Source organism: Opisthocomus hoazin, chromosome 4 (assembly GCF_030867145.1).
Source record: "Opisthocomus hoazin isolate bOpiHoa1 chromosome 4, bOpiHoa1.hap1, whole genome shotgun sequence".
NCBI lineage: Eukaryota > Metazoa > Chordata > Aves > Opisthocomiformes > Opisthocomidae > Opisthocomus > Opisthocomus hoazin.
This window is the reverse complement of record NC_134417.1, coordinates 21065361-21085521: the sequence shown is the minus strand read 5'-3', so window position 1 is coordinate 21085521 and position 20161 is coordinate 21065361. Positions and strand designations below refer to the sequence as shown.

General features: G+C 45.5%; 1 protein-coding gene across 4 annotated transcripts in view; it reads left to right on the top strand.

Annotated features, from left to right (window-relative positions):
• The window catches only part of LOC104334416 (calcium-activated potassium channel subunit beta-2), a 159058-nt gene that overhangs the window by 29221 nt on the left and 109676 nt on the right, over nucleotides 1-20161 (top strand). The window contains exon 1 of one of the 4 annotated variants that reach the window (XM_075417369.1): nucleotides 18682-19046. The exons of 2 other annotated variants lie outside the window; for them this stretch is intronic. The gene's annotated coding sequence lies outside the window, so the exon portion shown is untranslated. Of the gene's footprint in view, nucleotides 1-18681; nucleotides 19047-20161 lie in introns of those variants that run through there. One more of the 4 variants, XM_075417372.1, reaches the window with a different exon arrangement.

Sequence of the window (20161 nt, the reverse complement as noted above, 5' to 3'; positions counted from 1 at the left end):
TACAGTGTGACTCTGTGTTTATAACAGGAAGGCTTTTGTTTTGTGCTTACAGGGATTCGGGCAGGAACTGTGCTCTTGCTATTAATTGTTGTGCATTATGACTCATGGTAAACTTACTGCATTGTCTAAATTATTTTCTAGGCATAATGAAACATTTAGAGGTTTCATATATCTTGAAGTGTGAGATTTTGTCCACCTACACACAGTCGTGTAAGTAGGGATGGCTGCAAGATTATATATTGGGAGATACACTGATAATGCAGAGGTGATCTTGCAGGTGTGTACGTTTACTGTGATTTATGGCAGTTTGCTGTGACTTGAAAACACTTTGGGCTGAATTGGTTTAATTCATACAGACTGGATTCAGTAAAAGCAGGATCTCTTCGCTCTAACTGCCTTGCCCCTTCTTCCTTCCTTTCCTTGCACAACACCCTGCCTGTGTGGCTGGTGATGTCCAGACAGCTAGCCCTACCGCTGGCTCCCTGCAAGCAGGCCACAGCCGTAGCAGGCGGTTCTGGTGAGGCTTGCGCTCAATAATTCTTTTGCTTCTAGGCCAGAGGATGCCAGCACACCCCTCTTCTGCAAAGTTATTCCAAGCCTGTAGTCAGGACCTAGTACTGATCAAATGCTTTGCTATCCTATGATGGGAAGTGTGGCAGAAGTGAAAAGCATTACTATTATTGCTGTCCTTTGAAACGTAGTCCCTAGGGGAGCTGACATTTGAAGGATTTGCTGCGTGTGGTGAGAGGTCTGCTGTCAGCCTAGGAAGCCGATATTCATGAACGGTGGCTCACAGATACTTTGTGCCGTGTCTTGAGGAGGTAAAGCTTTTGTTTGTGGAGAACAGCTCTGTAGAGCTCAAGAAGGAGCAGTTCCTGTAGCTACAGGAGAAGAGCTGGTCCAAGGTCAGAGCTTTTAGAAAGGGCAAAGAGAAAACAACCCATCCATGCATGCGCCTGTGTGTATTTGCATCCATGTGCATATGCAAGTAGGTTTGTGGATATAATTAACTTGCAGGTTCCTGGATGCATTTAGAGAACAAAGCATAAAGTTGCAGAATACATTCTGATCTTTGTGTGAACGCAACTGTGTTAACTTTATAAGTGGAGGGATTTAAAGCACTGCAATAAGGCTGTATTGAGGATGAATCCCTTGCAAAACCCTCGGGCTAAATCAAATTCTTTTTAGTTAAATAAACTCATAAACTCCTCCATCACACAAACTATTATTTTTACACTTTCAGTACTGAAAAATGGCCAAATGTATTATCATTGTTTTTAACCTGGCAAAGATATTTTCTCCTGGTCTGAGGTGCTGTCTGGCAAGCTTCAGGACTGAAGCAGTTTTTTATGCTTGAAGCTTTGCACACGCAAGCCTCTGGGAGAAAAAAAAATAAAGAAAGTTTATCACTGACAAGTTGACACAATCTTAACTAGTGTTGAGCAGCTGGAGAATCCGGAAAGCATATCAGACTTGGAGTCAGTGAGGAAAGGAGAAAATTCTGCAGTTATCATAGTCTTGCCATAAAATGAACGAATTAAAGGGACAGGTGAGCAGGCAGAGCACGCCAAAGATGGAAGAGTTTGCAGACGGCAAAGCGTGTTGAGAAGACCATTAGAAGCCACCTAGCAAAATGATTAACGAAGTGGAATTGCCTTTTGGTTCTTGGGACTGACAGTCATTTGCATCCCAACACGATCACCAGAGATCTGAGTGCCGAAGTGAAACCACCACTGAAAATCTGTACTCATAGCCAGCGCCTTCTCACTGCCCTCCCGAACGCCTCTCCTTCCAGAAAAAACTGATAATCTGAACTTCCCAGCTAGGCTGCTTGAGTGGAATGTTAGTGGGGAAGGTGGGTGGAGGAGGAAAAAAGGAAGAGAAGTGAGGGAATAGAATCAGTGGCAGGGAGAGCTTGAAGAAAATGTTTCAGAGTACACCGAGTGGGAACGTGGACATGAGGACAGCTTGGCTTCCAGCCCCAGGAATTCCCTGAAGTCCTGGGAATGCCTGCAATGCAAACCCTGTGGCCAGGCTGGGAGGTCACATCTCAACATAAATGTTTCCTGTCACTGCTATGTGGGGTGTTCCTAGTCATGCAGTGGCTTGGTGCTTTAAGCTAACACTCAGGAGCAAATGGAGGGGCCTTCACATACCAGAAATACCCAACGATTAGCTCAACAGTAGCTCAAATAAAAGAAGCATCGTGCATGGAAGAATATTTGGCATATTTCCAGGTCTTAGCAAATACAAAACCCCATCAGTCTAAAGAAGCATTAGGAGTTTATGGTGTGGAAATAACTGGCTGGTGTGTGACGCATTTCCAGCTTATGGTGAGCCATCTATTAGAAGAAAATGTTTTAGACATTCTGGGGCTGGACTCAACCTCACTGCTGCAGGCCAAATGCCATGAACATGAGGCGAGTGTTTCAGAAACAGAATAGCCTACCATGTGCAAAGAGGGAAGAGATCAGGAAACATTAGGCATAATTACTTCTCGGCTATTTAGTACTTGGATGAGGTGATGGGGAAAAGTCTTCTGTAATAGCTGAGTTCAGGCAGCTTATATCTGCTATGGTGTCATCTTTGCTGGCTTCCTCTCACTCTGAGGCATCTACCGGATGTACGGAAACCTTTTACAATTTGACCATTTGACTTGAAGCAAGCTCTCAGGGTAAATGGGAATCTGCCGAAATGGCAAAAGTGAGTGAACTGTTTTCAGTGCATCTATTTTAACGGCAGCAAAAAAAGACGCTCACTTCTGTCCAGCAATCAAGGTCAGTGTGACCTTGAGTTTGAGTAGCAGTATTCTATCCACTCCAATGGAGTCAGGTGATTCTGGAGAGCCAGGGATCTCAGAGCACTCCATGGACACTACCTGGTTTTACAAATACCTTCAGCATTAGAAAAAAATATTTGCTTTACAAATGAGCAAACCAAAACACAAGGAAAGGAAGTCTTGCCCAAGAAGTCAACAGCACATTCAGCAACCACAGAGTCTACAACTGCCAATCCCTCTTTTTAGCTGCATTCTTCTTGGGACTAAGCCAGGGAGAAGTATCAGCATCCACATTCACACATATTGCTTAGTGACAAAAGATGGAAATGAATCCTTCATCACCAGAGTAATCCCAAATGGTATTCACAAGACCCATAATCATTTCCTTAATAAGCATAATAATAATTGTTGAAGATGTTTCCTTTCTCAGGAGAAGTTCATAATTGGAAGAAAATCTTAGGTAGTTTCAGGAGGGCAATTCTCTTCCTTCCTTAACCCTGGAGGTGCAGGAGCTGCCCCAAGGGATCTGCACTCAGGATGGTGGTAGCAGACCCAACACTGCACCTCTGATTCCAAAAGCTGCTGGCATTAATGTAAAGAGTACAAGAAAACATGAGCCAAAACACAGTCAAACTGAAAAATGGGCCTGTGTATTTTTTTTTCTTTGTTTTAAATACTCATTTTCTGTCCCCTGGGTCTTTTTAATTCTTCTATCTGCTATTTTTGTTAAAGACAATATTTTTGCTCTTTATTTGACACAGTCTTTTCAATTCTTCTGAAAAAAAAGAGAAGCTGTAGAAATATCAGTGGCAGTTACAAAGGACTACAGGAGCAATTCAGTGAAGATCTCTCTGCTGGAGAAGCTCTACTGGGTGTCACACAGCACCGAAAGGAAGGGAGGTTTGGCCTGAGCCCTTTACCTCTGGGAAACTGTCTCCTCTGCAATGATTACAAATCTAGACTTGTTTTCCCATCCTTAACTCTGTGACACAAAGAAGCTTCCCGAAAGCAAATGTTCATTCTTTTCTCCTGAAGTACCCGGTACTTCTCAAATGGATATAGAATCTGGACACTCACACGCTTTTATGTTTATTTCAGACAATATCACCTGGATACAGTGCAGTACACTCTTCATGGCCTGAACTTTTTAAAAGAAAAAGTACAGACACTTGCAGGAACAGAGTCCCCTTTTCTTCCTAACTTGATTGCGATAATAAATGTATGGACTTTGCAAGTACCTTCATGCCCAGAAGGCAGAATCAGTTACAGGATGAGTTGAGGAGATGCTTGCTCAGATAAGAACAACTCCTTGACTGGCATCCTTGCTGCTTCAGTCACTGCTAAGAAAATGTGTCAAGAGGTACTTTCATGGGTAACATGACATCTCAGCCATGCTGTTCCTCAGCTAGCCTTTCTTACATGAACTAAGGAGACATCTACTTTATATGCCAGAAGGAGAAAGTTTCACTGTGCTCTGTAAGAATTGTGTCATTCTGTTCTAATCTTACTACCCGCTGAGATGCATCACTGTGGCACAGAGCTATGGCATTTCCCAGCAGACATGAGCAAGCCTGGTCAAAACGCCAAGCCAGCCTCAAGAAGTGTAGTGCACCAGGCACTGCCCTGGCCTACCACTCGCATCCCTGTGTCTCAGTGGTGCGATTAGCAGAAGGCCAGCACCGAGCTAACCACATCCGTGCAGGTTTTAGTGCAATTAGACTGGGGGTAAAACGAGCTACTAACTCTCTGCAGGAGACTGTGACTACGTACCCTGAGAGCAGCACCACAGCAGCCCTGTCTGCAGCAGCCCACGCTCTGCTTGTGGATGCCACAGCCCTCTGAAGGGACACTGCTTGCTCCAGGGCTCCCCAAGGGAAGGTGGCAGAAGCAGCGGCAGCTGGAGGTCACTTAGCAAGAGAGATGGAGGAGGGAAAAGGCAAAAAGAACTGCGGTTGCTGAGCTGGTGCCTGCCTGCTCCACCTTCTGCTGCCACCGTTTCCTGGGAGCTGAGGATCAGACCAGCTCTATTTTCAGGATTTAGATAAAAGTTTCAGTCACAGGTCATGAATCTTTCAGTTGCAGGAAAGCCTGATTTCCTTTTCTGCGGGACAGGAGCAGGAGAGCAGCCGCTCTGCTGTGCCTGCCAAGCTCAGCGTTGCCTGGCTGGAGCGCACCGCTTGGAGCAGACCGATTCTCTCATCCAGAGGCCATAAAGATGCTGACACCCACAAACGTGCCCACCAGGGATATTCACACATAGACTCACGGAGCTGGCCTTCAGTAGATGTTTCCTACGCTCCTGACTGGTGCAAAGCCTCTTCTCTGAGTCCTCTTGAGCCACTGCGTTGCAGCGGGTGGGATTTCACAGAATCACTGCGAAACTAAAGATATCCCCACAGGAGCAGAAAAACAGAGGGCTGGGAGGGGGTTCTGCGTCACTGAGCCCAATGTGCTGCAACCACAAGCCACCATATCATAAGATCCCTTTCATCCAGCAGTGAAGCTGTATCTTGAAACTGGTTTGGTTTTACCTCCACCTCTTTGCTGAGAGGACTAATTTAGCATCTCATTCTTCTGATGGCTGGAAACCTCAGAATTTTCAGCCTAAGTTTATCCATGACCCATTTATACCTATTTGTTCTTGTGCCAATGCTGTTCTTGAGTTTAAATAGCTCTTCTCACTCTCCAGTTAACCGTCCTACCCCCTGCATTTATAGACAGCAATCTCATCTCTCAAAGCCAGATAAAGGCTGCATTTGCTGCATTTCTCTGCAGCTGTTCCTATTTTAGCAGACTTTGTCTGAGCTTGTGTGCCAGGACTGACTATCTGGTGCTCCAGGTAGGGTCTCATCAGGGCTTGGTTCAGCAATGTTCACACTGGATGTCTGATGCATCATAGGTTCACGAATTACTTCTCCAGGGTCCCTTGGGACACCCAGAACACCTAACTTCACTTTCTTCTCCTGTATCATTTCCAAAAGATAAGCCCCATTTCACAGAAATAATACATGGCATGATTTCCTCAGTGCCCAGCCTTGCTTTTCGAACAATTGCATCCCTCCTCACACTTCCATCTCTCCCGCTGCAGCCCTCAAGGCTGTCTCAATTTTCAATACAGTTTTCTGGATCTCTGCTGTTGTGCTAATTCAATCTAGTTTCATCTCAGCCACAAATGTTAAAGCTTCTCCTTTTGTACCAGGAACATCAGAAATATAAATGCACTCAGCCTCCTCCACCAGCCTTAAAGGGGCTCCAGGAGCAGCCACTGCGCCCCACACTTTCCCCAATACATTATATACTCTCCTTAAATCTCCAGATGATTCCTGCACAGTTCCACTAATCCTCCTTTTCTCCAGTTTGACTAATCTTTTTGCTATGTCAAATACTTTGTAGAAGTCCAGAGAGATTAGATTTACTGCACTGCATTTGTCAAGAAAATCAATTATCTTATCAAATAAAATAATCAAATTCATCTGGCACAATATATCTTTGGTAAAGCTGTATCGTTTTCTTTCCTTCAAAAAGAAGTCCTTTTCCTTCATAAAGCTGTGTATAACTTTGAGGTCAGACAAATCAGCTTTTAGTCACATCAATCCTATTTTTCTCTTAATATATACTAAGCAAGATCATACAAAGGGGTGATAGGAGCAGTGCCCCATTCAGAGACAGATTCCCTACATGTTTGCTCCAGCAAAGCCACAGCAGAATAGCAGCTAATCTCTATTACCTGCTTTTCTACTTTCTTGATGTTTGGAGTTTTCTACATTCTTTACTTCAAAAGTGTTTGAAATTGTGCTTTTACAGTGTCAAATAACAGGATCAAGGGGTTAGAAATCAAACAGACCAAGTTCTAGAAAAGGAGTGTAAGCTCTGTATTTCCACGTGACTAGTGGAAACAAAATGCTGTGTCTTTTCCCATGGCAGTTAGGGAATCTGTTCCTTAAAACAGGACAGTGAATTGCAAAGTCCATAGAAGTAGGTGATTAGAAGTGAAAATAAAATTGAGAATCTTACATGTATTTTGCTTGGGTTTGATCCAAAGGCTTCTAGATGGTGCAGATAACAAGCTATTAGATGTTCACAGCCTTCTCGCTGGGGATCTAATTCTTAAGCATCTCTATAGCCTTTGGTCCCTCATGGAAACAGACCTGCATTTGGAGACCTAATAGGCTTGTGTGCTCAATTTCTGTTAGCAATTTGGTCATATTAACATCTTTTGTCTCCCTTGTTGTTCCTTCTCCCTTCATCCTATGCACCAAGGAATTCCTTTTTCTTTGCTCAGCTAGAGCAGCTTTTTCACTTTTCCCCCTCAAACCTTTGGCACCCCTCCTTATTTTGGTAATGTTACTATCCCTTAGGACAGCCAGCTGTGATTGTATCCTGCCAGATAATCAACAGTTCCAGCTTTTCATAGATCTAGTCCATGAGTAAGCCCTGAAGAGATCATTAGCCCACGAGAGGTGTAGTTTTGCTGAGGGAAGAATATGGGGGAAGAGGAGGGAGGAAGGCCATGAGCTGGAGGAGTCTCAGTCCTAGAAATGCTGTGTCTTGCACAGGTTGCATCACATCTTTGTGCTTTGTTTCTGTTTTCTCGTGGCTGACTATTCATTGCGATGATGCACTCTTGAGCCTGCTCCTCCGCTACACCTTCGTTCAGCACAGCCCTTGACCAGGGTTCTGCATCTCATCCCCCCTCCTCATTTTTAGCATCCATGCCAAGATGTAGGAGCACGAAGACCATTTCAACAGCCACTGAGACAGACCTCCAAGCCATACAGTACAGGACTGCAATATGGCATTTTACTAACTGTTTATACTACATACAAAAAATAAAGTTGACGAGTTAATGGAAATTAAGAAAAATGAGGGCATTTCGAGCTGTTCTAGAACTGTCTCAAACAGCCTTGTGTGGACAATTTATCTCCTACTCCCATTATAAAAAATAAAATGAATGGTCAGTGACTGGAATTAGAAGAGAAAGCAATGAAATTGAAACATGATTATTATCAGAGGCAGACCCTAAAAGGATACCAGGGTCCAGCTAAAAGTTCAGACAAATTTGAACTTAGTGGTAAAGAAAATCCCACTGCATTTTCTCTGTTTCACAAAACAGTTTTTTGAACCTAGTAAGGAAATTTTAGCAAATCTGATTATGCAGGGGAAAAAGCTCTTGTCATAATTAATCCAATTCAGAAATCAGATGCCAGCAAAGGGGGAAATTTCCTTCTCATTTATATTCCTGCCAACCCACTGAAATCAGAAGGGCTTCAGGAAAAGTTAAGATTTCCTTTATAAAACTATATTGCTTGACAGTAACTCGGCTCATACTTACATTTACATGCTTCTCCCATTATACTCAAATATTATTGAGTGTTATTATTAAATGGACAAAAGATCTCTGGAGCAAAATTACACTTCAGGATTGAAGTTTTTAAGAGTAAAATGCATTTGTACGCAGTCAGGAATTATAGCAGACAGCAGTAATTATACAGTAGAGAATATATCTCATATATATCATACCAAATATATAAATGCAGAATCTTGATCCTCTATTTCATTAAAAAGGGCTACATTAAAAATTAATGGCATGAAAATTCTTCACAGTGTCTCAAATATTTCATATGGGCCAAAGAATGTCCTAGTAGCTAGAATATCAAGAGGCTACTGAAATAAAACATACGAATGACTTTGGGCAGACAGTGTCTTTTTGTTCAGTGATTGTACAGCTCTTGACACAATGGAGTGGTCCCTGAAAGGGAACTCTGAAATGACTGAGCCATCCAAAATAAATAACGCACATGACTGATTTCTTTGCAAAAGAGAGGAAAGAAAAAGCCAATCTTCAGCTTTTGGACTCATACCCTTATTCCTCATCTCGGTATGTTGGAGAGCCATCACTTGCTATCAGTCTAGTGACACTGGGTTCCTAACTGGCTCCAGATCAGCGATACTTCATGTTACTCCAGGTTCGCCAAGGCCAGATTCTGCCCACTTCCACCGGCACAGATAGGAGTAACTCTATTGACTGCTGGGGTGTTGCTCTGTATTTACACAGGTGGAGCCAAGAGCTGAATTGGGTCTCAATTTCTTTATCTCTTTGAAAGCTGTAATTTGGATTTTGTCTTGCCTGAAAGCCTATCTTGACAAATGCACTGAAGTAGCTCATCACTGACCTCACAGAAGAGCGCAGCCCCTGCCTTGGCTTCCCCCGAGCTCTCTCCCGGAGCAAGGAGGGGCGGCAGCGGCAACGCCAGCGCCGTCACTGCCAGCTCACACCCGTGCTGCTACCCACAGAGCCCAGCTCTGCCTCCCACCGACAGGCAAGGGGCTGCTTTGGAGCCGCTTTTCCCACAGGCGTTTTAAACCCTGCAGACCGCACATGAGGCAGACACCCATCGCTGGCACAGGGCACGGAGGCTCTCGTGCCCCGCAGCGAGGGGGAGGCTTCAGCTCGCTCTTTGCTGGAAAAGGCTGTGCCAGGCTCCGGTGGGATGCCTGGGACAGCAAAGCCCCATGGCAGGGAGCTGCACACTGCAGGGCCATCCCCAGCATCCTCCCAGTGCTCCTCTGTGCCAGCTGTACAGCACAATGCCCTTGCACACCCGGAGGAGAGAGCAAACCATGCTTCCATACCAGGTAGCAGTTTTCACGCTTGACAGATGCCCCGAGCTCCTCACAGCTTAAGAGATCTCTTGGCTCACATGAGCTTCCCGACCCTTTCATAACAGCCAGCAATTAAACCTGATCAGAGCAGAAGTTTTGCAATGGACTATGAGGGACAGAGATTCTTTGCTTGTTTGGTGGACTTGCTCCCGCTAGCATTAGTGAGAGAGCTGAGGACCTGTTACGCTGTTGCAGTTATTTACCTCCACTCCAGAGACAGTACAGTATGTCTAGGGAGCCAGGCAGGCGCTCCAAGGAGTTGCTTTCCCTTTGCTGAGGGATTACATTAGAGCTTACTGCTGAGGGCTGAGCGTGGCTTAAGCCCAGCAGCCTGGCAGGGGTTAAGGAGCCGGCTGGGTGCACCAGCAGGGAGGGTGAAGCAGGAGTCAGTGGGCAGCAGAGACGAAGAAGGGAGAGAGTTGGTTTAGTCCTCCGTGCAAAAATAATAGCAACTTGGGATGGGGGGAGGTAAATAGACAGGCTGTGTGAGATAAACGGGACCCTGGGGATATTTGTTCCTGCACTACCAGATCCATCCCCTTCCCCCAAAGGGTACTGCATTTCCAGGGGTTGGCGTTTTTTACCAGTCTACTGCACCAAGAGGTATCTGAAATACAAGCATGGAAACTAAGTAAAGACAAGACATTCTTCTTATGGTGGCTGTGGATGGGAGGAGAGCGAGTTAGAGGAGTGAGCCAAGGGTTAGAGATGCGGTGTGTGCCTGTGTGTCTGCGTGTGTATGGGAGGCACATCACCCTGTTTTTGTCTTTAATCACAAGCAGCTGAGGCCAAAATGCACCCCCAGAGCCTGATCCTGCCACATGCAGCTGGTCACACTGGAACTGGGGCTTTATTTGCAGAAGTAAAGACTTTCTGGGGCTCTGTTTTCAGATTTTATTCGCTCACTATTAAAACATAGCTGGTGTCTGTGGTCTAAAGCTCCAGTTGGGAGCCCCTGCAGTAGAAGGGTGGGATTTGTGTACTGTTGGACAAATCCTCGTGCAGTGCTTTTTGCTAAGGATACGGCCCCTCATCCTGGTAGGGAAGAACTCCACAGCTTGCAGTGCATCTTCTATGCCTCTCTTAGACTCCACAATTTAGGGTCAAGGTTATTTCTAAGAGTCCTACAATGGAGCAAGTACAGACACAAAAATTTAGAGCATCTACTTACTACTTCTCACAGCAGAGAAAAGGTCAGATTACAGGTGTATTTATGGACAAGCTGTTCCTCTGTGTTTTTTCTGTTTTTAAAATTACCTAAAGTGGAGAAATAATGGAACATTACTTCTATAGGCATAACGAGTCTAAAATAGTTTCAAACAGATGTAAACAGATAGCATTAGGTAATTAAAAACAGAGATAACTCACTGGCTAATTTCCTCTGGAGTCCTTTTCACTTCAGCCTTTGATGATGCATTAATATTTTTGCATATGTAAGTTTGACAAATGTATCAGAAGGAGTGGAAAAATGAGATTTCTTTTATCAATGAAAAAAAAAAGTGTGTTTATGCCAGAGGAGAATCCCTGTAGCCTGTGTTAAAGGCACAGCTTTATCATTCTGCCTTTTTCCTGTTGGAAAGCATCTGCTTGATTTCCAAATACCATTTTTTTTTCCCCAAATCATTTATCCATAAGCACAGCCTGTGTCCTCAGCTGCTGTGACGATGGGGAAGAGGTGGCAGCTTTGTACAGGGGCTGTAAGTTTTCCACGGGGGGGAAATAACTTTGTACGAAACCTATGTATCTTTGGAAATGTACGTTCAAGACCAAACATTGCCCTCAGTGGTATAAATCCCAAACAACTCTACTTCAGTAAATACAGTCAAATCCCTCTGGCCGCTCCAGATTTACACAGGAAAACTGAGAAAAGATTTTGAACCTTGGTGAATTTTTGATATTCACAACCATAAATCCTCTGCCTGTAGCTTTGGCAGTAGCCACGCACCCTGCAGAAGCATGCCCTGGTGTGGGTTAAGCCCCTCTGAGCACCTGCTACAGACTATAGGTCAACAAAATTAAAAAGCAGTACCTTGTGAGAGGTTTTTCCTGTCCCTGCCAGCACATTTGTTCTCCAAGCAGGCTGGGCTTTGATCTCAGCTCAGGCAAAGTCCTGCGCAGTGCTGCGAAGCTGCCGCCAAAATCTTTCTTCAGCCTCCACGCAGGGCTGCACCACCCGCAGCATCCCACGCAAGTGTCCGTGGCAACCATGGACACAAGAGCCAGGGACATCAAGACAGGGAACGTCAAGATAGGGCTGGGGGAAAATGGAAGAAAATCTCCCAAGTCTTCCCCAGCACAACGCCGAGCCATCCCGGAGGGTGCAAACCCCCAGCTCGGTGCACAGCCCCGCTCATGTACAGCGTGTCCGGGCATTAGCGTGGGGGCAACCGCTGCCTCCACCAGCCGAGAGGAGGTGAGGGCCCACCATGGAGGAGCGTGCTGTTCTGCCTCTCCGGCATAGATGTGTCTCTGCACCCCTCGCAGCTAGAAGGCAGCTGCCAACGCTCCAGCCAGAACAAGTAGCGCGAGATGTGCTGCTTGTCCTCAGTCTAAGCAAACAGAGAGAGGCCTATGGAGTCAGTGAAGTGGTGACAGCTCTGCTGAGACCTTGATGGCTCCGACATCTTGGACAGATAGGAAAAACAGGTTTTGCTGCTGGGTGCCCTTTAGTCTGAAGAAGAAAAGCAAAATGGCTGAGAGGACACTGCAAGGGAGGTTGTGCGTTCAGGAGCAGACATGTGACCAGCAACACGCAGTGTGAAACACACTGCACAATACGGAGGCTACTTCAACAGTTTTAGGCCCTTACTATTCTGAATTTAAAGTTTATCAGCAAGACAGCAACAATATGAGCTCAACAAGACTGAATTTCAGTTATCTTGTTTCAGCTCTCAGGCAAAGCTCACAAAGCGCTTTACAAAGGCAGAGGATTACACTTAGCTTACAAATGGGGAAACTGAGGCACAGTGCTACAAAATGGCTGCTCCGCAGTACAGACCCTGACTCCCAGGATATTTGCTTGCTTCTGTTGTTGGCTCGCTGAAACCCCCCCTCACCGGGGCATGGCAGAGTCCCCTTCCCTCCCCCTTCCCACACTCTCTCACACCTGGAGTGCAGAGCTTAGCGTACAGCACCAAACCATCAGCGAAACCCAAACAGGCATTTCACTGATGTAAAAGACCTTTCAAAAAGAGAGAGTACAGAAATAGAAGCATGAGCTTCATCAGAGTAATGACTGTTCCACCAAAGCAAAGCCACAGCTGAGTAAAGAACAAAAGGAAGAACAGATTAAAGGAGATACTTGAATCCTGAAGAAAAGAGAGCACTGCATAGCAAATGATTTGGAGGGGAATGGAAAAAAGGCAAGGAAAGAATTATCTAGCAATATCTTGCTAAAGTTGCTGGAGAAGTAATATTAACGCAGGAATAGGAAAGTGTGGATAGAAAATGCCGTCGAGAGTTGATGGAGAAGGAGCGAGGCACTGTATGTAAAATCAGAGAGCATCTAAGTGGCCAATTTGGTTTTTCTGTGAAAGGTGAATAGCACAATGCATTATCTGTCACAAAGCAAGGAAATCACAGCGGTGTTAACTGGAGCAGTGCTTCGGGAAATTATTGAACAAGCAAGAAGCAACCTCTGATCACGGCATTCCAGGAGAGGAGTAAATTTAGAGAACTGCACACAGAGCTTAGAGCAACATCGGCTGTGAATGTTTGCACAGTAATCCATTGCTTAACAAATGGGAAAGCAGCAGGCAGCAATCGCTGCTCAGCAGAACCGTTCAGAGCGGGAAACCATCTCTGCCCAAGAGTTGCAGACAAAATCAGTCTTTGAAAGCACTGGTACCGAGACCCAAACTGAGGAGAGCAAAACCACTGAAGCGTGAAATCCTGTTGGAATTACTCCGCACTCACGCTAGAGACTGGCCCCAGAAACTGGGTGTGCATCCTCAGATACATATTTTGCTAGCCTGTAAGCAGTAAACATTCACTGGACCCAGCAAGCAGCGTTGTGTAAGCAGCCTGTTTTGCTGGATTCTGTTTTGTTGCTGTTCAAACTTACAGTCAATCTTCAGTGATTTACCGAGGAGGATCGGGCACACCAGAAATCATTTCATTTCATCATCGCTGCCAAAAGAATTCAATAGTTTACACTGGCCATGATTGTGAAAGATGCTCTTGGAGTCTGGATTTCACATCAAGGTAATCATAAAAGGAAGCCTGACCTGTATCCGAGCGGAAAACATACTGTAGAGTGGCCCCTGTTTGCACAAGCAGAAGCAGTTTAAAGAGGGGAAAAGGTTTATTTTTGATGTCTTTGCTGATAACTGTCTTAGGTATGTCCCATCTCTGTTGCTTCTCAATACCACTGATACCATTGTTGCAGTGTATGGAAGCTCTGATGTTTCTGAAAATTAGCTGTGCTTCATGATATATTTGCTCTAGGTAACATCCCAACTGGCAAGTATTAATTAGCTGGCACATCTAGAAGTGCAGGAAAACAGTGAGCTCTTGGAGATGGAAAGGAGAGCGAAGGAAGGGTTAACCAGTCTTTATTTTTGCCAGCAAATACGTACTCTGTTCCCCATCCACCCCCATAAAGTATGAAATGTAGCAGATGTTTTGAGAACAGCTAGCCTGATCTATCAGCCTCTATATAAATGAAGGTTGAGTTAGTGAAGAAGGCGGCAGAATAATGTTTACAAGAGAAGAGCAAAAGATTTCCGACACCTGGGCAACTTAATGATGGCAGATGGCAAAAGCTGAAGGCAAAGAGAAGGAGCAATGCACACCAGCAGCTGTTGAACAAATGCGGAGTAGAAAGGCCTCCGCTGAAACCGCGCAGGAAGAATTTAATACCGTCAGTTCTGTAAGAAGGATAGTGTGAATATGCAAAGAGGAGCCTGTGTTTCAACTCAGACAACTATCGTCAAAAGTACCCAATGGATTGTCAAACAAGGAGATTTTCACAGCAAGAAGCCATCTATTTGCATCAAATACTGTCAGCCTGCAAAGCAGCAACTTCTGGGTCATTTAACAACACTCCAGATGTAGTTATCTTCTCCTAGGCAAGTGGCTTAGAAAGAGCTATGCAAGAAAAAGACAGAGCTGGCATATAAAGGGGGACAATCAAGCAGCATGTGGAAGCTATTAGCCAGTCAGTGTAATAAAACTCAGTTAAATGAACAGGCTTCCAGGACACTTGGCTGTCCTGTGATTCTCAGCACGAGAGAGACTGCAAGACTATGGTCAAACACAGGGGTGCATTTCACCATTAGTAAACAAGTGATTTCTGACTTTATGCTAAAGATAATAGTTTATGACTAGTCACCCAGGACAGCCTGGCTGAGTGTTTTCCTGTGGCGACATGTCAGCTATTGCCCTCTGAAGTTGTTGAAGGCACAGATACTGCCTGTTTCACCACAGGGAAAAAGGAGACCAGCCAGAGCTGTACACGGGACTCATGTCAACCAGGTTTCTTGATAATTCTTCCATTTAGGAGACAGAGGTGGGATTAATCCATGTAGCCAAGATCACCGTTAGGAATTTATCTTCCCCCACGATGGGCTCAGCCTTTCTAGGGAGTAGCTGCTGTCTGCAAAACTCAGTTCTGACTTCAGGCTCCGCAAAGCCCAGGAGTATCTAGATGTGTATGACAGAATTTAGCCTCTTTTGAAGCGCCTTCTTTGTGTTATGACTAATGTTCATCTACGCTATAATTATACACATTTAATACAATCCATTAACTGCCACGCACATCACATCTGTAGCGCTGCCAGGATAACGCTGCATTGACCACTGACATTACAGAGAGACCCAACACGGAAGAGCCGTCAATGGATCATCCCTGCGATTCCTTTAATACGCGATTCACACTGAGTATCTTTGGATTAGTGAAACTCCCTGCTGCTCTTTGAGAAAGACTCAGCAAGTGGGTAGAAAGAACGCTGTCTGATAGGTATTCAACTTCAAAACAAATTCATACTGTTCCTGGAGAATTTGGCACTACAGAGGAAGAAAAGGTTATTGTATGTGTAACCTGCAGCTTTAATTACATTGTGTATTTCCCTGTGCAATTAGAAATGTCTATTTGTAGCAGATACTTCCACTTTTTGGTTATGTATCTATCAAATCTTGTTACAATTAGGATGACTCATAATAAAATTATGCATTAGTTGCTCCGTTCATTATATTGTTTGACTTGGAGTCACCATACAAACTACAAGTCTTCTGAATTCTTCCTGTCCTTCATCTTCCTTGGACCTTTCCTAAGCAAATACTGGTCAGAAACAGACAAAGGCATTTTAAGTTGTTGCAACTCCTTTGCAAGTGGTGGGTTTTCTCAAAGAGGGTCTACTGTTGCATTTCTGAGAAGCAATCTCAGCTCCTGCAGAAGTCAATAGGATTTTGCTGATGGAGGGCAAAGGGAAAGCCCATGTGAGCCCTCTGTTTCCCAGGGCAATCCTACTTTGTAACATTCGTACAGTCTGCGAAGCCAGAAAATTGCCATATCCGATCAGATCAGTGCTCCATAGCTCTCTATATCTTCTTTTCAACAAGGAGCAGATTGGCGTGTCAGAAAAATGCAACAGCAGTAGAGCCACGGTAAGCATAGGGAGTACACGAGTCCCATCACTGATGGCAGCTGCTGTTGCTGCTCAGTGATTAGAAAAAGCCTGAGACAAGGGGAGTATCACAGAGTATCTACCTAAGACTGAACCATTTTGAACTCATCAGCCCCTAGAAGATCTTTGTGACCTTTTCCTGTTAGCCTACACCTTACGCCTTGAACGGTTTACCCCCCTTTCAGTTACCATCCAAGGTAAGTACATCTCATTGTAGGGTCAATTACGCAGCTCTCACAGACAGTTATCTGTTGACCACAAAGTCTGAGTGACTTTAACATACTGCAAAGGACTGAAGCCTTTGGGATCACCATGGCAGGGAGGTCCATAGGTAATTCATTCACTGCATAAGGGAGGTGGGAGCTGGGATAGTCATCCATTTTTTTATGAGCCATCTTGTATTCAGCAAACATAACCAGGGACCTGTGGACATGGGTGGCAACGATCACCTACTTTAACCTGTCATCGAACCAGTGTTGTGTCCAGTTCAGTACTGAAATCTCTCAAAAATCATCAACAAAGTCAGCACCCCTAGACCCGCATATCTCCAGTAGGAATCTCTCTAATGTCTCTTGAACTGCTGTGTCATCCCACTTACAAATCAATTGCACAGTGAACCCCTTAGTGAGACAGAAGTACATTGCTCAGGACAAGGAGAACTTTTCTTTTTTCACTTTTGTTTTTTTTCCTGCCTTAAGGTGAACGTAGTGCTAATGAGAAATGCTAAATAAGTGGCAATGAAAAAATTCTTTAAATTATTCACAAAGCAGGTATTTTTCTGGCAGCCATGCTAGCCATCGGCATGTAACGGTCACCCTGAGATTCATGCCTGCAAAATTAAAAGCCCTCCTTGCTCCCACCAGTTTTGGGAGAAACTTAAGGTGTTAACAATCCCCCACTGTAAACTGAGAAACAAAACTGGATCCCTGAGACCTCCCCTCCGATGCACTGACTGTGTAAGGTGCAGGGGGTGACAAGGGGAAGGGAGGACATCCGAGGGTGACAGCGAGCACAGGCATGGGGAAGCACAGAGTGCAAAGGCAGCCCTGTTAGGAGCTATGTTCATTCAGGGGGGCAAATGTCATGCTTCTGGTAGCCCCAGATGTCCCCATCGGCATCTATGGCTTGCTTGCACCAGCAACAGCTTGCTTTCACTCAGCAGTTTCCATGAAGACCAGTTCAGAAGGACAAGAGACCTCAGCCCAGGCTGAGCGCACACACTGACAAGCTCTTTGGTAAAACCCTGAGCAGTGTGGGCATCTGGTGTGTTGGTGGCAGGGATTGATGTGAAAAAAAAAGCGTGTTTTAAGTTGCCCACTTTCCCCCTATGAACAAGGCAGAATTTACCAGCTAGTTCAGCACAGACCAGCAGCTTCTTCTCCTGCACGGGCAGCTTTCAAATAGTCTGTCACAGTCACTAGTGCAAAGGACCAACACAAATCCAAACCAGACCTTCTCAAAGGAGAGGACTCACACCTTAACCAGCCCTCAATGCCCTCTGTTGCAATCATTTAAAAACCTAATGCATATTTGCCATTAGTGCTGTCTTAACCCCTTCATTCTCACAATGTCAGGCAGCCATAGCTGGGTTTTCACTGTGATCTGCTTCCCTCCTTAATCTCTCCAAACACCGTTCATTTCTGAGATGTCCCCATGCGTGACGTTTTCATTTTAAGCCAAGGGCTGTGAACTGGGTGGTACCAAAAAATCAGACAGGTGCTGAACAAGCAGCAAAAGTGCTATCTCCCCACTCGCTCTCTCTGAACCTGCCTTGGCACCAGGTTGCCCCTCCAGTCCTTCAGCCCCTGTGCCATTGCTGCTGGCAGAGACACATCTGTGCTGGTGGCTTTTACTATTGTCCACTAGGGACCACGCTGGGATCAGCAGCACCGAACTGGCAGCAGATATTAACCAGCTTTGATCCACCTTGACCCATGCTGGTTATTAAGTGATAACCAAAAAAAAAAAAAAAGGCGCCAAGATCTCAGCAGAGCAGTAGTATTTCTGATCTGGGATCTAGTGACGCTCGCGGTTTTCCTGAAAACAGCAGTGGCCAAGAGCACCCTCTCACCACCCCTCTGCCACACATCACAGGCACTGCAAATGCCGTGCATCGCTCATGTTTCTGCTGCTCGTCATCATCCCGGGTACTGTCAGCTTGCAAATTCAGATTGCAAGACTCTGCTGTCTGCAAACTGTATGTTGCCTTTTGGGAGGCGCAGCGTACATCTGTGACTACCTACAAACCACAGTACAGTCCACGCATCCCCCTCATTCGCTTTGAGCCACATCCGCCTTATAGAGTTTTATGAACTTTCAGCTTCCAGTCGCTACTTCCACTAACTCCTGTGACAGCCTCAGCTTGCGGTGGGGGCGGATGCTGTCGCGTTCTTCTTGCCGTTCATCACATCAGTCGTGAGAGCTACAGCACCTTCCGTTCCCAGGAGTGATTTTCTCCTTAGTTTCAAAACAATGTGTGAAACCCTGCTCTGCAGAAACAGTAGCCTCAGGAAGTTTAAGGATGACTGAAGCTATTTCCTCTCCCGGGGAGGTTTAAAAACTACGGAGGGATGAATGGGGTTAGACCTATCGCTGCATTTCTAGCAGCCATCCTATTGCAGCACTGAATAAAAGCAGGAATGGCATGTCTAGCCTAGGTTAATAAACCCTACCGAGTGCATGCCTTAAAAGCACTACGAAGCAGCCTTAAGTCAGCTTGAGATAACTAATTTCAAGCATGGCTGTCTAGTGTGCCTGTCATTCCTATTGTCCTTCCAAATTATTTCAGACATTTTGAGCAGGGAGTACTAAGCTATGAGTTAGCGGGGGTTGTGACATTAATGGTCCAAAAAGGTTTAAGCACCAGGAGGCAACAATGACAGCGCTTAACAACTGGTGGCAGTTCGGAGGATTCCGCTGGATCTCTGTTTATTAATAATTAGGCTTCGCCTCGGAGGAAGATGTGACAACTATCGGAGGTAGGATTTGCGTGGGAAACAAAGGGAGCTGTCGCTGTTGGGTGCCCATTGTTTGTGCTCTGCTCCCCGGCTTTCCGAGCACAGCCGGGTGCAGTCGGCAGCGGCGAGACGGTGGTGGGGAGGGGGTGGTGGGACGCGGGGGAGAGCCGAGGGTGGAAATACTGTTGATAGTCCTGTGTTTCATGGCAGAAATGCCTTCAGGACAAACTGGCTCGAATCTCGCTGCCTGCTGAGTGTGCATTCCACGATGCTCTTCCCACCGAGTAAAATACATAGAGGTCATGCAGAAAACACTTTACTCCTTTTCTGCCAAGCCAGCCAGGCTCTTTCCGAGATGGGAGAAAGGAGCGGGGAAGCTGCCCTAAAATAAAAGGGGAAGAGAAAAGGTATGGAGCCTGTAAGATGAGGGAGACATGCTATTAATGTGTAAAATGTGTCTGGACTGCCACCGATGTCATTTGAAAAGGGGAAAACAGAGCCAGAGTGGGAGGCGGGAGGGATTTTCCGGGTGAGAAACTCCTTAGGTTATAACCTATTGCAAAAAAAGGCATGATGTGTCCATCCATTTTGCATAATCAAAGCTTCCTCTGCACTGTTGGCATTGTTTTGCTGGACGAGAATTGTAGTTTCAGACAGAAAAAGGCACGATTGCCTCCTGTGCCACCACCAGCCCCCTTCCACCCTCCCTCCCACTAAGAAACAACAGCGTGGGGAAGGATGTAAATGATGTTTAGTTGGACGCTGAAAGGGCTGGGAGCGAGGGCTGAGGGGGGATGAACGCTCAGTAGTAGAACAGGAAAGCTTCCCCTTGGAAAAGCTTGTTTCTCCCCAGCCAGAAGTCCAGGAGGTGATACGCAAAGTTAGAAGTCTCGTGGACTTTTTTTATGATGCGCCTATTTAGCATTGCTAGACAAGAAAATGTCTGAACATCAAAGAGTCGGGTCTACATGGAAAAACAGGGCAGTGAGGTTTGCGTGGGGTCCTGGTCAGTGCTGGGCTGCAAGTCCGCATTTTTGGCATTGCGTATGACCCTCGCCAAGATAAGCAGCGAGAACTTAATGAATGAAAATCTTGTGTCCATGCATAGGCAGAACCTTATCATTCGGTGCGTTTGA